This window comes from Rattus rattus, chromosome 4 (genome assembly GCF_011064425.1).
Source record: "Rattus rattus isolate New Zealand chromosome 4, Rrattus_CSIRO_v1, whole genome shotgun sequence".
Classification (NCBI taxonomy): domain Eukaryota; kingdom Metazoa; phylum Chordata; class Mammalia; order Rodentia; family Muridae; genus Rattus; species Rattus rattus.
Genome location: NC_046157.1, coordinates 7,857,222 through 7,877,890, shown reverse-complemented (window position 1 = coordinate 7,877,890; position 20,669 = coordinate 7,857,222). Strand labels below are relative to the sequence as shown.

The 20,669-nt window shown below is 44.7% G+C and overlaps 2 pseudogenes; both read right to left on the bottom strand.

Annotated features, from left to right (window-relative positions):
- Nucleotides 1–11,250: 11,250 nt before the first annotated feature.
- LOC116897773 lies at nt 11,251–13,770 on the bottom strand (annotated as a pseudogene).
- Nucleotides 13,771–13,821: 51 nt separating this feature from the next.
- Nucleotides 13,822–14,801, bottom strand: LOC116897769 (annotated as a pseudogene).
- Nucleotides 14,802–20,669: the final 5,868 nt, after the last annotated feature.

Below are 20,669 nucleotides of genomic sequence, written 5' to 3'. Positions count from 1 at the left end.
CAAAAACACCCTTTTAATTGACTCAGAACTATGAGTTTGCTATCTGGCCCTTAACTTGTATTGTTTAATCAACTAAAAACAGTGTATAATAGCAGTTATATGTTGTTGTAAAATTATAAAAAGGGTTTTTTATAAAACCCTTTTATCCCCCACTAGGTCTGGCACCACAGTGCCCCAAGATATCTGGTAGAAACACACATCCCGACTCCGTGGCAGCCCAGTGTCTCTAGCCGCTGCATGCTCTCTTATACTTAAATCTGCACACGAAAGAACACACAACACAATAACCTCTGATCCAATTGATAAGATATAATTGCCCACCTAAACATACAAAGCCCTGTACAATCCATCCCTTAAGAACATTCTTAACAACCTGTAAAGGTACAGTGTGTAATCTTAACGTCAGCTCCCATGCTCTCTCGGCAGCTTCTCTCTGCAGTCTTCTCCAGTATCCCTTCCTTCCCATTCTAGTTTCCTCCTCCTCTCTCAAACTTTTCTCCCACCCATCCTTTCTTCTCATCCAATGGCAGCCTCATTCTATCTTGTACCTGCCTCATCTGTATGACATCATCCCACAATTATAGGACTGGGTCTAAGCCTTGTATTCTTAAATGTATTGTGCAGGCACAACGCCTATATGAAAGTAACAATTTTAATCCCAATCTTAAATCAATAAGAAATTCATACCAATGAAAACCTTAATTTGTATCAAATAAATTCTACACCAATGTAAAGATTATAACTTCAACTTTGTATCAATTACAAAGATTTCTACCAATGTAAGATATAGCTATGTAATATTTGTTTAAGAGTAAATTTGCCAACCTATCCCTATTTGTCTATTTCTCTGGCTTCTATATTACTATATCCCCCTTTTTCTTCCACCCCCTTCCCTTTTACCTAAGAAGAAAAGATAGAGAAGAAGAAAGGAAAGGTAGCAATGGCCGAGTTTAAACTCTCTAGTTCCCTCCCTGTCCAAAGCTACGTTTGTAAAGTATCCCTTAAATGACAACATATCTATAATTCCTAAAATAACCAGAATCATCCACCCCATCATAAGGAACTGGGATGATGACCTTCTTTTGCCCACTTCCAGCTGAACTGGGGCAAAGAATTCCCGTCTGGGGGCACAAAGGGAAATAGAAACATTGACTTTGTCAAAGTAGAGCTGGCTGGCATCATTTGCCTTCCAGTCACCATGTGCTGAGAAAGTTCATCGCTTAGCTGACATCTTGACTATGACAGTGTGAAAGGCTGGATAGGGAAGCTAGCTGTTCTGGAAACGTTCTGGAAGCGAGTCTTTAAAAGGAGCAGCTTCAGTGTAGTTGAGGAGCTGGAATGGAAGGTCCCAGAATCTCAGCATCCCCGAGTGTGGATCATTTCAGGGCTGTCTGTCTCTTCTTTCATCCTGCAGCACACAAAACATGCAGGCATCATATAGTCCTGTAAAGGCCTTCACATGGAGTGAGCAGGGTGCACAGATTGGTCAATGAAGATCAACAAAGAAGGATGACTGTCTGTTTTCAGGTTAGTTTGATCATATACTCAAATTGTAATATAATTTTGTATACATGCCATCTTAAAGGATGCTATGTAATAATAAGTTGTGAGAAATGTGTACCCAATAAGTGTTACTGACTGTGTATAGACATTCTAGTCTCAGCCAGCTCCAGAGCTGTCTTCATACACCGAGACATAAACATCCCCACGTATACATCACCTGTTTGTTGATTGTGTTAGTCTCCCTTTTCTTCTCTGTCGCCAAGGTCTTCAGGAGGTCTCCCTTTGTCATGTCTGATTTTTATCAACTTGGTAGGAACCCACGGCTTTTCTTTTCCTGTGGAAACATAGGCATAACCCCTTCCCCAGCGTAACACATTTCCCATTTTCCATCTGATGTCAGAATACCATTAATATAAACAGGCTGGTTTACTTCAGTAATCTTTTCCACAATCCTATGTCTTTTAGCAGCTGTGCTGTTTTGTTCATCAGCGTTTAAAAAATTTAGGGTTAATAAAGCACTATGTAACCTACCTTTGGGGGTCTTGTTTGCCCCCTTTTGCCTGTTAAGCATCTCCTTTAGAATTCAACTAGATCTTTCCACAATCGCTTGTCCTGTAGGATTGTGTGGTATGCCTATAACATGGTTTATGCTATAATATGCAAAGAACTGCTTCATGTTATTAGAGATACACGCTGGACTGTTGTCCATTTTAATTTGTATGGATATTAGCACAATGGCCATAACTTCTAACAAATGTGTAATTACAGAGTCAGCCTTTCCCAACGCTAAGGCCCATTGAAACCCCGAGTATGTGTCTACAGTATGATGCACGTATTTCAGTTTACCGAACTCTGTAAAATGAAAGACATCCATCTGCCAAATAACACTTCTTTAGGTACCCCTGGGGTTAATTCTTGTAGGCAATGGGGTTTGTTTATATAATAAGCAAGTAGGACATTGCCTTACAATTTCTTTGGCTTGCTGCCATGTGGTAGAGAATTCTTTCTTTAAACCTTTGCTGTTAACAGGGTTTTGTTATGGAATTCTGAAGCCTCTAATACACTTCCTATCAATAGCTGGTCAATTTCATTATTACCTTGAGCCAGACGGCCTGGCAGACCTGTATGAGATCTTATATGTTACACACACACACACACACACACACACACACACACACACACACACACTAGGGTAGCTCCTATTGTAGCTGAGTAAGTAGTGAAGTCAATTCAGAATCATCCTGAATAAGTTCAGCAGTCTCTATGTGTAAAACAACCCTTTCTGCATCTTGAGAGTCAGTTACTATATTAAGAGACTCTTGAAAATCTGACAACATCGTGAGTATTGCATATAATTCAGATTTTTTAACTGACTTGTAGGAACTCTCAGTCACCTTACTTACATCTTGTGATTTATATCCTGCCTTTCCTGACTTACTGGCATCAGTGTAAAATGTAGGGGCTCTGGATATTAGAGTTCCCTTTATTATATGAGGGAGAATCCAATTAGTTCTTTTTACGACCTGAAGCCACTTGCTTTTAGGGTATCTGTTGTTCATCTCTCCCAAGAAATTACTGCATGCTCTTTGCCAGTGGCCATCTTGCGCCCATAATGAGGCAATTTCTGCATTAGTAAAAGGCACCACCATTTCAGCTGGATCCATTCCAACTAATTGTCGACGTCTCATTTTTTCCTTTTAATATCAATTCAGAGACCTTCTCAATGTAGGTTTTTAGCTTCTTGCTCTGTTTATGTGCTAAAAATATCCATTCTAAGATATAATCTTCCCTCTGCATAAGAATTCGTGTAGGAAAATTACGAGGGTAAGATGACTAAGATGCAGACCATCTTCGGATCAATACGTCTAGATGTGTATCCTGCAATTTCCTTTCTACCAAAGCGAGCTCTTTTTCAGCCTTGGCTCATAGTTCCCTTGGGCTATTTAAATCTTTGTCACCTTGTAACGTTTGAAATAAATTGCTTAGCTCTTGAGTGGCCAAGCCAATGGCAGGACGCAGCCAGTTAATATCTCCCGGTAGCTTCTGAAAGTCATGTAGGGTCCTTAATTGGTTTCTTCTGATTTGCACCTTTTGTGGTCGAACCCTTTGCAGACTTATTTTATACCCTAGAAAATTAATAGAATCCCCTCTTTGTATTTTTTCCAGGGGAGATTTGCAATCCCCAGAGAGGCAAGTTTTTTTTTCACTTCATTAATATTCTTTCCAGGATATTTATATCTGGATCAACCAATAGGATATCATCCAGATAATGATAAATAATGGATTGGGCAAATTGTTTGCGAATCATCTCCAACAGCTGTTGTACAAAATATTGACACAAGGTGGGGCTGTTTAACATTCCTTGAGGCAGGACTTTCCAATGGTATCTTTTTATTGGGTGACTTCTATTTAAGGCAGGTACTGAAAAGGCAAACCTTTCCTTAGCGCATCCGTGTAGAGGAACTGTGAAAAAGCAATCTTTCAGGTCAATCACTATGATATGCCATTCCTTAGGCAACATGGAAGGCAGTGGGATCATAAGCTGCTGGGAACCCATTGGCTGAATAATCTTATTAATCGCTCTGAGATCTGTCAATATCCTCCATTTGCCAGATTTTTTTTTTTTTATGACAAATATTGGAGAATTCCAAGGGCTGGTGGACTCCTCTCTATGCTGAGCCTCCAGCTGCTCCTGGACTAGCTGTTCCAATGCCTGTAGTTTTTCTTTTGTCACAGACCATTGATCAATCCTGATGGGTTGGTCAGTCAGCCACCTTAGTGGCAAGGCTGTTGGTGTCTTAGCAGCAGTGACTCTTTGGGGTAGAGCTAAATTGTCAGCCTCTGCTGTATCTTGTTGATGGACAGCTTGGACAGTCTGTAACTGCCTTTGATAATGTTCCCTGACTAATTTACAATTTTTATTAGGAGCCTGATGGGTTTCATGGCCAGACGCTGAAACTGAGGGGATATTAATTTGGGATTTCCACTGCTGTAATAGATCTCTTCCCCATAAATTAATGGCTATATCAGCCATGTATGACCTCAATTTTCCTACCTGGCCTTCTGATCCTATACAGTTAAGTCACCTGGTGCTTTGCTTTGATTTCCCAATAAAGTGCCAACTCCTTGAAATTGGATATCCACTTCTTGATGTGGCCAACTAGCGGGCGGGCCAAGATTTTGGAAGATGATAGTGATATCTGCTCCAGTATCAACCATTCCTTCAATTTCAATATTGTTTACTAGGATTCTGAGTTTTGGCCTTTGATCCTCTATAGAAGTTTGCCAAAATATTCGTTTTTGGCTCCTTTGAGGTTTTTGGAATTGCCTACAGAACTTGCCTCAGCCTTGTCTGGTCTCAGAGCATCTGTTTCTGAAGCCGTGACGTTTAATTTTTCTGAGGAAGGGAACTCTGCCTGCCTGGCATTGAAGCCTTCGAGAGGCCCCCTGGGAGTTTTTTTTTTGTCAGGGTGTGGCCCCGTTTGTCTGTTACTATTCCCTAGTCAAATGTCGGCCTCTGCCACATCTTTGACATATTCCAGGAGGCATAGGCTCCCTTTTGGTATTACTTTGGTTTTTCCTGCAGTTATGTCTGAGATGATCCTGCTCACCACAATTAAAACATTTGAAATCTTGGGTCATCTCTAGCTGTCCAGTGGCAGCTTCTCCTGTCACAGTCACATCAGGAGAACGAGACCCAATATCAGCTTTATATCTAATCCACTCATCTATTAATGCTGACCTTGCCTTCGGTGGTCTGATTACTTCCCTGCATTCAGTATTTGCATTTTCAAAGGCTAAAGACTCAAGTATTGCCTTTCTTGCTGCTGAGTCTGATACACTCCTTTCTACAGCTGAGGTTAGCCTTTGTAAAAAGTCAGGGAAGGTTTCTTTAGGACCTTATATGACTTGAGTGAATGGTTAAGTCAAGAGAATAAATATTGCAATACCGGTAAATGATAAGGTGTCTATTTCCTTTAAATCCGTCCCTCTCTGTCAGACCATTCAAATATCATCCTATAAGGCCCAAAAGCTATTGTGTTTCTCAGCCTTAAGTATCAAAAGCTACTCCCTTTAAATCAATGTATTATCCGATCCAGAGCCCTTTGTACTTTTGTCTCCCTCTGCTGTTTGATTCAGAACACTGCAGTCCTCTCCGATTCTTTTATTCCCAGGGAGGGGCCTCTTTGAGTTGCAGCTGGTAGGGCTTGCTAGTGTGCTGATCTTAGGCAACCTGAAGCACAAGCAGGCAGTCTGGAGATCCAGTCTGGCTGTCTGTTTCCTGTGTAGACGTCGGGGGAAGGAGGGAGGGTACGGGGAAGGGGGGCGGGGGACACGGGACAGGGAAGCAAACACAGAAAGGCTCTCCAGGGTATAGATGCTCAGACCTGTTTAGGTGTCTGCCAGAAAACTACCTCACTGGCAGTTGTGCTCCAGGGTCTCCTGTCCCTCCCTGCTCAAGATCAGCTGCAGGCTGGGGTGCTGCCTCTGGCTGTAGCTCTCTGCCTGGGGTTGGGGGAGAGAGCCTCTCTGCAGTTCTCTGTAGACCCCTCAGACCCAGTCAGCTTTCAGTCCACCACTCCTCCAGCCTAGATCTCTGCCAGAGCCCTATGCTGGGATGGGTTGGTGAACTTTTTTCTCAACTTAGTTGAGTTCTAATGGAGAGATTGGGCGCCAATTTGTCGCAGTAACCTCTCCAACCTAAATAAACCTGAGCAAAGAAAACACAAGTCAACATGAATACAAGCTGTGCACCTAGATTGGGCAGATTTCCCGCTACACTACTCTATTCTCTAGCTATGAGATCCCTTATAATTGGCAGTTTCTCCAGGCCATGTGCTTCAGCTCTGACTTCCTTCTACCTCCTCCTCTTCCATCGAGCCCCGCCCCTCCTCTCTCCCCAACTCAGACCTTCCCCTGCCCAATCACTTGCTCTTGCCTCTATTTTACAAGTTAAAGTGGGGAGAAGGTTCCAATGAAGTCACCTGAGTGCCTGATTCACTCCTCATCCTAGGCAGCCCTTCCTGGGGCAGTGGAATTAGCATCAAAATACAAACAGCTCCAGGGCAATCCACAGGACGTACCCTATACTGTAGGAGAGAAGAATTTTTTTTTTTTTGAAAGTTTAAATAAGGAAGTGTTAAAAGTTTGTTTGTTTGTTTGTTTTTAAAAGGAGAGAACCAACTCATTTCAGGGCATTGTGGGTTACTCTCCCCTATAGACACAAATGTAACCAAAATTAAAACAGAAAGCAAAACAAAACAGAACAGGGTCTTACTATGTAGACTAGGCTGACCTGAACTCACCCCTGCCTCTGTCTCTCATGGACTGATATTAAATGTATGAGATACGATACATAATTACTCACTTTTAAAAAAAATGAGTATAATTCTGAGCTATAATTTGCATTTCTTACCTTTCAGTGAAACCATAGTTTTTTTCCCCCTTGTGTTAATTAAATAATTGCTCAGAGGCTAGAGAGATGGCTCAGAGGTTAAGAGCGAGTGCCTGTGATTCTGAAGGGGGGCCAAGTTTCAGTTTCCAATAGCCATATGGTGGCTCAGAGCCATGCATAATTTCAGTTTTAGGGAGTCTGAGGCACTTTTCTGACTTCTGCAGGCACCAGCCATATATGTGGTGCCCTCGAATGCAGTCAAAACACCCGTACGCATAAAATAAAGAACAGTTTGGGCTTTTTGAACGCTAGGTGGTGCTATCCTGTGTCTACAATCCACCTGTTTAGGACACAGTGTTGTAGACTGACTTCAACAGCTACCCTACAAGACGGGCAGACACTGATTTTGAGCTCCGATTTAAAATTGGGTTTGTGGGCTTGCTAAAGTCTGTGACTAGTTAGATAAATGTTTTTCAGTTATTTTGGGTTAAAAAAATTGTTGATTATAAAGTAGAACTGGTGCAAGCCTTTAGCCCCAGCCCTGGGGAGGCAGAGGCAGAAGTGGGTGGATCTCGGTGAATCCAAGGCCAGTCTAGTTTGTATAGCAAGTTCCAGGACAGCCAGGACCACATAGTGAGATCCTGTCTCATTTTTTTTCTTGATTTTGTCAATAAGATGTTGACAAAAGGGGGAGGGGGCGGAGAGGCATGTTGTCGTGTTAACATGTCATGTTAGCATGTTGTTGTGTTAGCATGTTGTCGTGTTAGCACGTTGGCGTGTTAGCATGTTGGGTTTCAAACCTGGGACAAACATCTGAGGTGCCTTCTTAGCACAACAGAGTGAAGCAAACTGCCTAGCTCTCCTTGCATCCCTCAGTCCCTACCTGTTACAGGGCCCTCCTGGCTGACCCACCCCACATCCCACCCTGAGCTCTCTAGTCCAGGGCTTGGGCTGCCCTTCCCTGTACAATCCAACCATTCTGGTTACCTGGCCTTTTCATCTACTCTCTTTGGACCTCCTGGATGCTGAACCTGGTTCCCTCTCTTCTTCCTCCCCGTCCCTCATCTTGGGCCCAGCTTAATCTGGTCATGTCCACCCTGGACTCTCCCACATGTTCCTGCCCCTGGCTCTGCTCTCCCAAATATCCATAATAAATGCTCTCCTCTACCATAGCTAGGGCCAGTCATGCTCTTTCCTTTTTATTTTATTTTATTTTATTTTATTTTTTTCACGCACCTATAATTCTAGTGAGGCAAGATCTTGAGTTCTAGATCAATTTAGACTACCAAGTAAAACCCTGTTGACAGACAGACAGACAGACAGACAGACAGACACACACACACACACACACACACACAGAGACCAGAAAAAGAATATTTTGGATAAGACAACAACAGTAAGTGCGGGCCAGACTGTTAGTCACTTGGCTTCTTTCTGACTATGTCCAAGGTGCTGTGTAACTCCTAGGGGGTCCGAGAGCTCTGGAGACCTTGGAGTCTTCCCTGCAGGTAGAAGACACTCAAGGGTGGTGCCCCTTTGCTGGAGGCACCAGCCTCTAATTCCAGCTACTTCAGAGGCTGAGGCAGGAGGATCACAGGTTCAATGCCTGTCTAGGTTATAGAGAGAATTCAAGGCCAGCCTGAGAAATACAGCAAGACTTTGGAATAAAACTGAGAAATGTGGGTTATAGCAATGGCTCAGTGGACGAAGTGCTTAGCTTGATGACCTGAGTTTGATCCTGGAATCTAAGTAAAGGTAGAAAGTGAGAATGGACTCCACAAGGTTGTCTTATGACCTCCATGTGGGCTTGCTCTCTCTCTCTCTCTCTCTCTCTCTCCCTCTCTCTCTCTCTCACACACACACACACACACACACACACATGTGTACACACTGAAAATATATAAAATCTTTTGAAAGGCCACTTTTAAAACCTAGAGTTAGGGCTGAAGTTAGGCTCAGTGATTAAGAACACTGACTGTTGTTCTTCCAGGGGTCCTGAGTTCAATTCCCAGCAACCACATGGTGACTCACAACCATCTGTAATGGGATCCAATGCCGTCTTCTGGTCTGTCTGAAGACAGCAATAGTGTATACTCACATACATAAAATAAACAAAACTCTAAGATATTGTACCCAAGAGAAGAATGTGGAAGGGAGGCCCTTCCGTTTTGTTTTTTCTGTTCTTTCTGCTCATTCTTTTAAAAATTTCTGTGAACATGGGAGAAGGGCAAAAGTCCTGTCTTAGTTATGGCTCCTATTGCTGGGACAAAACAGCATGACTCAAAGCAAGCTGGGGAGGAAAGGGTTTTCTTGGCTTAGGTTTCAGGATCATATACTTTTATTGGAGGAAGTCAGGACAGGGAACACATAGGGCAGGAACCTGGAGGCAGGAGCTGATGCCGAGGCCACACATGGGTGCTGCTGACTGGTTTGCTCCCTATGGCTTGTCCAGCCTGCTTTCTTATCAACCTCAGGACCACCAGCCCAGGATGGCACCACCTGAGACGTTTTGGTATTCGGTGGCGTGTGATGTGGCTGGAGAGGGTGCTGAGACATTCCCTCCTGAGGGACCAGCCATGACTGGTCGAGTACAAAATGAAGTTTATCTAGTTTATTTTGGGACATGAGAAGGGGATTGAGAAGGACTAGAGGTAGAGAAAGAGAGGGGACAGAGAAGGGGACACACACACACACACACACACACACACACACACACACAGAGACACAGACACAGAGACAGAGACGGGGGGGGGGCAAACTGTCCTTTTATCGCAAGCTGGGTTCCTACCCGGCTGTTGCTAGGCATCTGTTGGGTGGAGCCTCTAAAAATGCTAACACCACCCACAATGGGCTGGGTTCTCCCCCATCAATCACGAATTAAGAAAATACCTTACAGTTGGCTCTTATGGAGGCGTTTTCTCAATTAAGATGGCCTCCTTTCAGATAATTCTTGTTTGTGTATCGACAGAAGACTAATCAGTACGCTCTTGCTCTCTTGCTCCTCTCTTGCTCTGCTCTCTCCACCCCGCCCCCCTTCCACGTGCTCATGGCCAACCTCTGCCCCTCTTCTCTACTCCTCTCTCTCTCTCTCTCTCTCTCTCTCTCTCTCTCTCTCTCTCTCCACCCCTCTGCTCCTCTTAACTCCCCCCCCATTCCCTGAATAAACTCTATTCTATACTAAAAAAAAAAAAAAAAAAAAAAAAAAGACTAATTCTTTGTCGCTTAATTAAGAAAACCCACATTTATATCTTCCAGGTAAAGAAACCTCAATAAATATGGCCAGAGCATTATATTTTTTTTGTTTTTTTATAATTAATTTTTATTTTTATATGAGTACACACTATAGCTGTCTTCAGACACACCAGAAGAGGGCATCAGATCCCATTACAGATGGTTGTGAGCCACCATGTGGTTGCTGGGAATTGAACTCAGGACCTCTGGAAGAGCAGTCAGTGCTCTTAACGTCTGAGCCACCTCTCCAACCCCATATTGTTAATCCTAAGATTGGTGAGAAAGAAAGAACCAAGTCCACGATTGTTCAAATGAGAGCTGTATTTGAGTGCACTCTAGGCTGGCCAGCTGGCTGTGTCCCCTAGGTAGGGATTTTGAGAACAGCCCCCACTGTCCTCTTGAGTTCTTTTTATAGGGGAGATAAGGGGTGTGTGTGTGTGTGTGTGTGTGTGTGTGTGTGTGTGTGTGTGTGTTAGAGAGAGGGAGAGAGGGGGAGAGGAGAGGGAGACAGAGGGGAGAGGAAGAGAGGGGTGGGGGGGGTGGTTATCCGCTGTTAAAAGAGTACATTGAAAGCTGGAGGAACAAAGGCAAGGGCATTTATCAAGTGAATGTGCAGACACCTGCAAAGATTCACAGTGGTGAGCCGGGGTTACCAGCAGTCTGCATCAGACCTGGAACTCACTTTTTTTTTTTTTTTTTAGTTTAATGTATTTTAATAGCAAACATACAAGAATAGCACAGAAGACAGACAACATTAAAAGCATGGACTTGCATGTAGGACAGTTCCGTTAGAAAAGTATAGTGAATGGATGGAATCCACTGTATGATAAAAGTGCTACAAACACCATTTAGTTGCTTATTATTAAAAAAATCCAAAGTTTGGCACTGTCCAGAAAATTTTAACAGGTTTATTTATAATTGTTAGAAGGTTGAACTGTTGAAATGTGTTCATTGAAACATTTTGCTTACATTAATGGCTCAGAGCTTACATTTATATTAAAAATTTACATACACATGAACTGCCAATACCTGATTCTGTCCCCTATGTTTCCACTCGCAATCATAGACTTAGTACCTTTGACCCCATGGAAAAAATATCTAACATTCAGAACTACTGATAACAGGAAGAAGAGGAAAATATATTTTTTTGAGAATGAAATGTTTCCCCTCATAGTGGACTCTTAAGCACGTTCTCCGCGTGTGCGGCGTGCTAGCTGGATATCTTTTGGCATAATTGTTACACATTTGGCATGGATAGCACACAGGTTGGTATCTTCAAAAAGGCCAAGCAGACAGGCCTCCCTTGCCTCCTGCAAAGCACCAATAGCTGCCTGCACTCTGGGGTGCAGATCTGTTTTGAGGTCCTGAGCAATTTCCTGCACCAGACGCCGAAAGGGGAGCTTGCGAATCTCAAGTTCAGTAGACTTCAGATAGGGTCCCAGTTCATCTCCACAGGCCTGTAATGATGATGTTTCTTCACTCCTCCAGTAGGGGGCGCACTCTTGCGGCCGGCTTTTGTAGCCAGTTGTTTCCCTGGGTGCTTTACCTCCGGTGGATTTGCATGCAGTCTGCTTGGTACCGAGCCATGGTATGGGCACCTCCTTACTTATTTACCCCTTTCTCCTTCCGCTGGAGCTCAGCAAGGGAGAGGCAGCGCAGGTGTTAGAGAGAGGCAGCCGAATTTGCTCTTGATTACAAATAAAGGCCTTAATTAGCAGGGACTTGACACAGGACAAACGGACTTATCTCTTAGCTAGATTTTAACACCAAGCAAACTGTTTTAATTATAAACAGAACTCTCGACCCGCAAGGTATGTTCTTTGCTTTTGTCTTACTTCAACCTGTGAGGTGTTTGTTCTGCTTCAAGACAGTTGGACAGTCTGCTGCTTAATTCCTGGGCTCAAGTGATTTCCTGTCTCAACCTCCCGAGTAGCTTTGGCTATAGACTACAACGTTCACTGTCAGGTACCCCATCTCCACTCCCCGAAAGGGCAGGCACACATACTTACTTACTCCAAAATTGAGTCTAGGCCCAGTTAGTTCAGCATGGTTTGTGGAAGTTGGATAAAAGCTAGCATTCCCCGGGAGCCTGTGGAACCGGTTTTCATCTACTGAGGAGCGGCTTCCTTTACCTCCGGCAAAAGAGACACATGGTTCCGATGACTTATACCTGTGGCCCATGCTGGCCTCCAGACCCCCTCGGTTCCAAGCACTTGTTATGTATTTCAAAGTCCCCAATAGTTTCCCCAGGCTTCCCTCTTCCCAGATAAGCTGTTCATCCTCTTGACAAAGGCAGGGTCCACCCCTCCCCGCCCCCGCTGCCTCTGTTAGTCTCACTGAGTTCTCCCTCCTCAGACAGTCCTTGTAAGATTCAAACTTAAGGACAAAGGCTGCCTTAGGGAAACACCAGGTGGCTGGGACTTTAACACTGTCCAAAGAATTTAGGATAATACCCTGTCCCAGGAAATGAGCTAACCGCCCTTAGCAGTCCCCCATCCGCATGGAATGAGCTAACCGCAGTAAGGACGGGATCCTTCACCACCCCTGCTGTAACCTAAAGCCTATATCTGAAACAGTATAAAGGGTGTGCACCTTTGCTCTTCGGGGTCACCTCTGTCCTGATTACAGGGTCACCCCAGTGCACTGGATCATTAAACCTCTTGCTTATTGCATCGATCTCCGTCTCTGTGTCTCTGTGAATGGGACATCCCTGATGTAGGGCTGATCAGGTCCTACATCCTGACCACATCCAGTTGGCTTTCTATTCTCTCTGCTGCCTGGATCTGCCTTTCAGATGCTGCTGTAGATCCCCAGCCCCAACAGGGTTTCTCTGTACAACACTGGCTGGCCTAGAACTCTAAACCAGGCTGGCCTCAATTCAGATACCCTGCCTCTGCCTCCCAAGTGCTGGGATTAAAGGCTCAAACCACCACTGTCTGGCAATTTAATTCTCTTCAGAATGTAATTTTTTAAAAAAGATTTATTCATTTATTATATATAAGTACACTGTAGCTGTCTTCAGATACACCAAGAAGAGGGCATCGGATCTCTTTACAGATGGTTGTGAGCCACCATGTGGTCGCTGGGAATTGAACTCAGGACCTCTGGAAGAGCAGTCGGGGCTCTTAACCACTGAACCATCTCTCCAGCCCGGTAATATTTTTTTTTAAAGGTAAAGCATCTTTATTTTTAAACAAAGACCAATAAAATCAACAAATAACTTTATCAGTATAAATTATTTTAAACTATAAACAGAACACATTTCTTTCACTGGCATAAGCACACCTCCAAACCAAAGTAGCACAAATGGAAATACAAAACTGTAAAACACTTGTTAAGTGCAAGCCAACATTTTCCAAGACCATCATTTTTACAGAAATATACTAGCAGAGAAAAATCAACGCACACACTTGACATACACACACTAGAATCCAAAGCGCTATGTAAACATAACACTGGTGTTTACACAAGCATAGACACAGCTTGGTCTGAAACAGGACCTGGGCAGCAGCGTGACTGTGTGAGCAATGGCAAACTAGAGACCGACATTCATGAAATGCCCGTGCCCTAAGCAAACAGTGAAGAAAACGAACAGGAAGCCACATACCACACTGCGAGCCAATTTCTTCTAAGGCCGACATGTGAAGAGAACCCAGGGATGCAGGAAAACAGTCTTGATATAAAAACATGAGCTAAATTCTTCTTGCTTTTAAGGCCCTGCTGCAGACTCGCTGCTCCGGTTCATGCCTTTGAGACACAAAACTAAAGAAGTTGTTAACGGGTTCGGGTGCTGTGGGAGAACACACAAAAAATGGTCCGAACTGAACACCTTCATCTCCGCCACCTTGATTTCCAACTGGTGTACGATCCAAAGAAAACTTTGACCTCTTCCCTGGTGGGAAGCCGAAGACCCCAGACTGTGGGATCACAGTTGGTTCCAGGGAGCCTTCTCGGTTAGCCACGGTGAGATTCCTCAGCCTAAGGCTATCATAAAGGCCTTGGATGTTTTGGTACTGGCAATTGCACTCCATATGTTTTTCATAGATACCATTAGAGTTTCTCTTGTTTCCTTCTAGAACTTTCATCATGGAGATATCCTCCCAGTTCACAGAGGCTAATTCTACTTCCTTGCTCTGTGTTTGCTGGCATCTGTCTTCTCCATCTGTTTTAAGAGGTTCTCAGCCTTGCTGAGATTATATTCTTTTTTTTTTTTTTTTTTCCGGAGCTGGGGACCGAACCCAGGGCCTTGCGGTTGCTAGGCAAGCGCTCTACCGCTGAGCCAAATCCCCAACCCCGAGATTATATTCTTGATAGAGACGTCCCTGGTGTACCTGGTATGTCCAGAAGGCCAGTGCTCAGGAGCTAATGTCCAACCTCTGGTTGAATCCCTGCTGATGCCATCGATTTGCTGATACCATAGCGCCGTACTCCTCTCATGGACTGAGCTCTGTTTGGACAATATCTAGGCTTGTCTTCCAGAAAGGGTGCTGTTGCAAGCAGGGCAGCTTGCAGATGGATGACTGAACTCAACACTGCCATGCTGATCACAGAAGATGTGAGAGTGGGCTGTGACCCAAGCATAACCAGAGAGTTTGACACGACACTTGAGACGATTGCAAAGCAACATGTCTTCACACAAAGGCAATGATGAGTCTCCAAAAGAATTCTGCATTTACAGGGCCATCGACCTTTAAACCTTCCTCTTGAGAATATCCAACCGCTACAGTCCCAGCTCCTTCCTGGACACGTTTAACCACAGACCACCAGAAGCAAGAGATCCATAATGCAATTTATATTCATAAATTTTATTTTGGTTGTTACAGTTTTAACTGCTGTCTAGACTGAGACTCTTCATCTGGAAGCAACGTCACCATCGCTTTGCTCCTGGTCCAGAAGACATTTAAGGTTTCAGTCTTCGTGGACTTGCAGACTAGACTTCCTGGTGGGTTTTGGAAAGTCCCCGGGTGCAATTTCACAGCTGGGCACCAGGTGGCAGATGATTTCTTCTGCTAATCATTAACACTTGAGTCTACAGAGCAGGCCCCACAAGGCCTGGCAGAGTTGAACAGTTTTAAGCTATTTAAGAAATTGCCCTACAGCCAGATCTTGTGGGGGCATTTCCTCAGTTGACGCTCCCTCCTATCTCATGACTAGCTTGTGTTGCATTGACAGAAAACTATCGAGCACAGCATGAAATGCATTCACCAAGAGGAGAGAGCAGGTTCTCCGAGTAGCCACAGTCCACAAAGAAGCCACTCATGACTCTGGGCATGGGTGGTGTGGAGTAGGGACCAGGCAGCACTTCCCTACAAAGGATGAGGGGCAGCCTCAGGCAGGAGCAGCCCCAGCCAGGAGCAGCCTCCCAGAAACTCACCCAACTCTAATGTTACTCTCCATTAGGCCTCAGGCACAAAGACTCCTCATGTGCACCTGAATGAAACTAAAAACGTAAGTGAAATCACGTTTTAAACATGGGAATACCTGTTAGTGAAGGGCCCTTGGTTTCCCCCGGAAGCCGGATTTCAAAGGCTGACGATGTCCACCGTGGTTCTGCACTCGTGAAGGCAGTCACAGGCCGTGACATCATCAAAACAATGCTTGTGCTACCAGAGTTTCTTACTGAAGTGTTCAGCCGTGCATTGTTAATACTGGGCAAAGGTTACACGTTATGACATAATGAAATAGTTATGAATTTATAAGATTTAAAACTAAAGATGCACCTAAAAGATACCATTGTCTCACACAGTGGGTCTAGCTACCCTGGAACTTCAACACCAGGGTGGTCTTGAACTCTAAGAGACCCACTTGACTCTGTTCCTGGCTGCCTGTATTGAAGAAATGTACCACTAGGCCTGGACTTCATTGTGTTTGTATATAGTAACAAAAGAGATTACAAACTGGCCTTATAGCATGGTTCCATTGGGGGAAACACACTGTTGGAAACGATATTTCTTAAAAGCTATAACCAGCCTGCTGTGGTGGCACATGCCTTTAATCCCAGCAGGCAGATCTCTGAGTTCAAGGCCAGCATGGTCTACAGAGCGAGTTCCAGGACAGCCAGGGTAACACAGAGAAATCCTGTTTTGAATAAACAAACAAACAAATAAATATTTAAAAACAGTTAAAAGGGATGGAAAGATGGCTCAGAGGTTAAGAGCACTGGCTGCTTTTCCATAGGTCCTGAGTTCGATTCCCAGCAAACACACAATGGCTCATGACCATCTATAATGTGATATAGTGCCCTCTTCTGGCCTGCAGGCAGAATGCTGTATACATAATAAATAAATAGATCTTCAGGGGCTGGAGAACTCTTCCAGAGGTCCTGAGTTCAATTCCTAGCAAGTACAGGGAGGTATTTACCCTGATTTTTCAGGAGAGGAAGCTGAAGCTGGGTCAGCTAAGTAACTTACCTGATAGTTGGCAGGGTCCCTTAAAAATAAAAACTAAAATAAAGTGAACTTATGAACAGATACAGACATCATTATTAGGAGTGTGGCCTTGTTGGAGGAGGTGTGGTCTTTTTGGAGGAAGTGCATCACTGTGGGGATGGGCTTTGAAACTCCACCCGGTGTGGAAGAGTCAGCCTGCCCCTGGCTTCCCTTGGGTGAAGATGTAGAACTTGAGGCTCCTCCAGTGTCATGCCTGCCTGGAAACTACCAGGCTCCTGCCTTGATGATACTGGGCTGAACCTCTGTAAGCCAGCCCCAACTAAATGTAGTCCTTTATAAGAGTCATCTTGGTCATGGTGTCTGTTCACAGCAATGGAAACCCTAACTAAGACAATATCTATTGTGTTGTCAGCTATCTGTTACTGCAACAAATTACCTGTGTCATGATGTGCACCCTAAAGGTGCATTTGTCATGAGGAGCACCACTCTGTATGGTCGTGAGGAGCACCACTGTGCACAGGGCATGAGGAGCACCACTGTGTACCTGCCATGAGGAGCACCTTGTGCACCTGTCATGAGGAGCACCTTGTGCACCTGTCATGAGGAACACCACTGTGTATGTATCATGAGTATCACCACTGTGCACCTGTCATGAGGATCACCACTGTGCACCTGTCAAGAGGAGCACCACTCCGCACCTGTCATGAGGAGCACCTTGTGCACCTGTCATGAGGAACACCACTGGCACTGCCTGTTTTAATGGAGCCATGGACTCCCAGCTGTCCATTGGAGAGTCATTGCTTTATGTTCACAATCAGTTTCCTCAAAGTTAAACATTTCTCTATAGTTTACATCAAAAATGGGAAATTTTAACCTGGCATGGCAGTGCACATCTGTAATCATGTCAGTCAGGAAACTGAAGCAGGGGAATCAGAAGTTCTAGGTCAACTACTACACACAGAGTTCAAGCCTAGTTTGCGACACATAAGACCCTGTGTCAGGGGGTAAAACTCAAAGCAGTTCCAGCACATGGGTGAGAATGGCAAACACTCTTTCCTAAATGTGAGGTCAAGGAGGACACAGGGGAGCAGTGACTGTTGCATGGACCACCTTCCCTTGTCCCTGTTGTTTACCTTGCACTCTGCATGAATGAGGAAGCAGGGATTGTGTGTGACAAGGACCAGGCAAGTCTACTGTCTGGGTGTACCTACTGACTTTAGATCTGATTTTCTTCAGGAAATGATTTGGTAGAACTGCCTTGCAAGAATTGCCGTGGCTGCCCCAGGGACACACCTGTAGACAGACAGCCTGGAGCTGAAGGAGGCACTTGGTCATTCCATTGCACAGCTTAATGCAGAGAATAACCATCCTTTCTATTTCAAGATTGACACCGTGAAAAAGGCAACATCACAGGTCTGTAAATAGAAAAGGGAGTTGGAGCCTCTGTACGGAGTGATTGGCACTATGTTCCCTATGTTGGCTCTGGTTGGGGAAACAGTACTTGGCAACAGGATTTGGTGGTTTAAACCCCAAGTCCCAACTCTGCTGTGTGCTTGAGTGTCTTGGACAAGTATCTTTAAAAGGCTCTGGTTTTGCTGGGCAGTGGTGGCCTGCAACTTGAATGCCAGCACTTGGAAGACAGAGGCAGGCACATCTCTGAGTTCAAGGCCAGCCTGGCCTACAGAGTGAGTTCCAGGGTAGACAGGGCTACACAGAGAAACCTTGTCTCAAAAAACAAAGACATTAAAAAAAAAAAAAAAAAGGGGTTGGGGATTTAGCTCAGTGGTAGAGCACTTGCCTAGCAAGCACAAGGCCCTGGGTTCGGTCCCCAGCTCCAGAAAAAAAAAAAAAAAGCTGTGTTTTCTACCTGAAAATAATTGAGGCAAAACTCAGGAAATGAATGACAGCACATCCAAATCCACAATGCTGTACAAACACCAGAAACCACTGTGTAATTAGCAAAATTCAAGCAATGAAAATCATGGTTTTCATTCTCCAAAATAATAGTCTCCTCTCTCACAGGACACGCATCTTAACATGCATACACCCACGTGCGCGTGCGCACGCACGCACAGCCTTTACTCTCGGTGCCATGTTCTTTCTCCCGCTGCTCCCTCTGTCCTGGACATCCTCATTTCTTATAACTATCCCTAGGGACTTGACTCTCCTTTCACCCTGTCAATAAAGGCTATTTCCCTTCTCCTGTGGTCAGAGGATCAGGTCTACATCACCTCTATCCTTGGTGACTATGTGGTTATTAAAATCTCATCCTTTGTGGCACCATCTCTAAAATTTTTTTTAAGATTTATTTATTTGTAAGTACATTGTAGCTGTCTTCAGACCAGAAGAAGGCATCAGATCTCACTACAGATGGTTGTGAGCCACCATGTGGTTGCTGGGATTTGAACTCAGGACCTCTGGAAGAGCAGTCAGTGCTCTTAACCACTGAGCCATCTCTCCAGCCAAAAAAGCACCATCTCTAAAACTAGTAGCTGGATAAGAAAAGTCAAAACCTCTAACAACTCCTGCCTTTCTTTCTTTCTTTCTCTCTTTCTTTCTCTCTTTCTTAAGATTTATTTATTTATTATATATGAGTACACTGTAGCTGTTTTCAGACACATCAGAAGAGGGCATCAGATCTCATTACAGATGGTTGTGAGCCATCATGTTATTGCTGGGAATTGAACTCAGGACCTCTGGAAGAGCAGTCAGTGCTCTTAGCCACTGAGCCATCTCTCCAGCCCAGCTCCTGCATTTATGATGGGAATGTTTAAGGACAGATTTCACCTCTAGAGACTGGCTTCCCTGGATGCAGGGTAATGAAAATTTCTCCAGATAGAAGCAACCTCTTGTGGAAGCCGACAGGATCTTCAAAGCATAGTAAGAAAATTCTCACCTAAAAGTTCATACTTTTGCCTTAGTAGTCGCATTTCTGGGAATCTAAAACAAAAGAATTTATATGCAACCATAGTCTTTGCCCTTTTCATTACAAGAACGAAAGACATGGTAAACTGTCCAACTGATCCACAGGGCCAGTAATGACTCAGATGATAAAGGCCTTTTCCCTGGAACTCACAGGAAGACAGGAGAGAACCGGTCCCACAAAGTTGTCCTCTGACTTCCACACACATGCATGGCATGCACCCTTCTCCCAGCGCACACGTGTGCATGCACACACACACACCACACACACACACACACACACACACACACACACACACACACACACACTAATAACAAGATCATCAACATGGGAAGATTAAATGAAGCCAAGCAGACCCCTATGGTGGAGTGTTAGGCAGAAGCTTGAAGGTATTTTTGTAAGTAGTGTTTGCTGTGGGGGCGTCTCTCCTGCTTCAGTAGTCAATAAAAAGCAGAGCATGAAAATGAATACACTTATACGTGAGTACAGACCTTTTGGGCCTTGGTTACCTCACTTAGAGGTGTCCTGCCTACAGGATGTGCAGGGACAAAGACAGAGCAAAGACCGAGGGAATGGCCCACCAAGTGCAGCCCCCAACTGATAGCTATCCCAAGGGCAAGAACCAATCCCTGACACCGGTAATGATACTCTGTTGTGCTTGCAGACAGGAGCCTAGCATAACTCTCCTCTGAGGGGCTCCACCCAGTAACGAATGGAAAGAGATCCAGAGACCCACAGCCAAACATTGGATGGAGCTCAGGGAGTCATGTGGACGAGTTGGGGGAAGAATTGAGGGATCGGAAGACAAGGACTCCACAGGAAGACCTACAGAGTCAACTAACCTGAACCCTTGGGGGCTCCCAGAGACTGAACCACCAACCAGGAAGGGAGCATAGGCTGGACCTGGTTCCCACGTATGTGGCAGACATACGGCTTGGTCTTCATGTGGCTGTCCCAATAACTGGAGTAGGGGCTGTGCTTGAACCTGTTACCTGACTGTGGATCCCATTCCCCTGACTGGGCTGCCTATTCTGGCCTCAGTGGGAGAGGATGTGCCTAGTTCTGCAGTGACTTGATGTGTATGTGTGGGGTGTATCGTTGTGTGTGGGAGGAATCCCCTTTCTCAGAGGGGAAGGGATGGAGAAATGGCGGAAGGATCTGTGTGAAGGGGACTAGGAGCTGGATTGGGATGTAAAGTGAATAAATAAATTAATGGGAAAGAATTGCA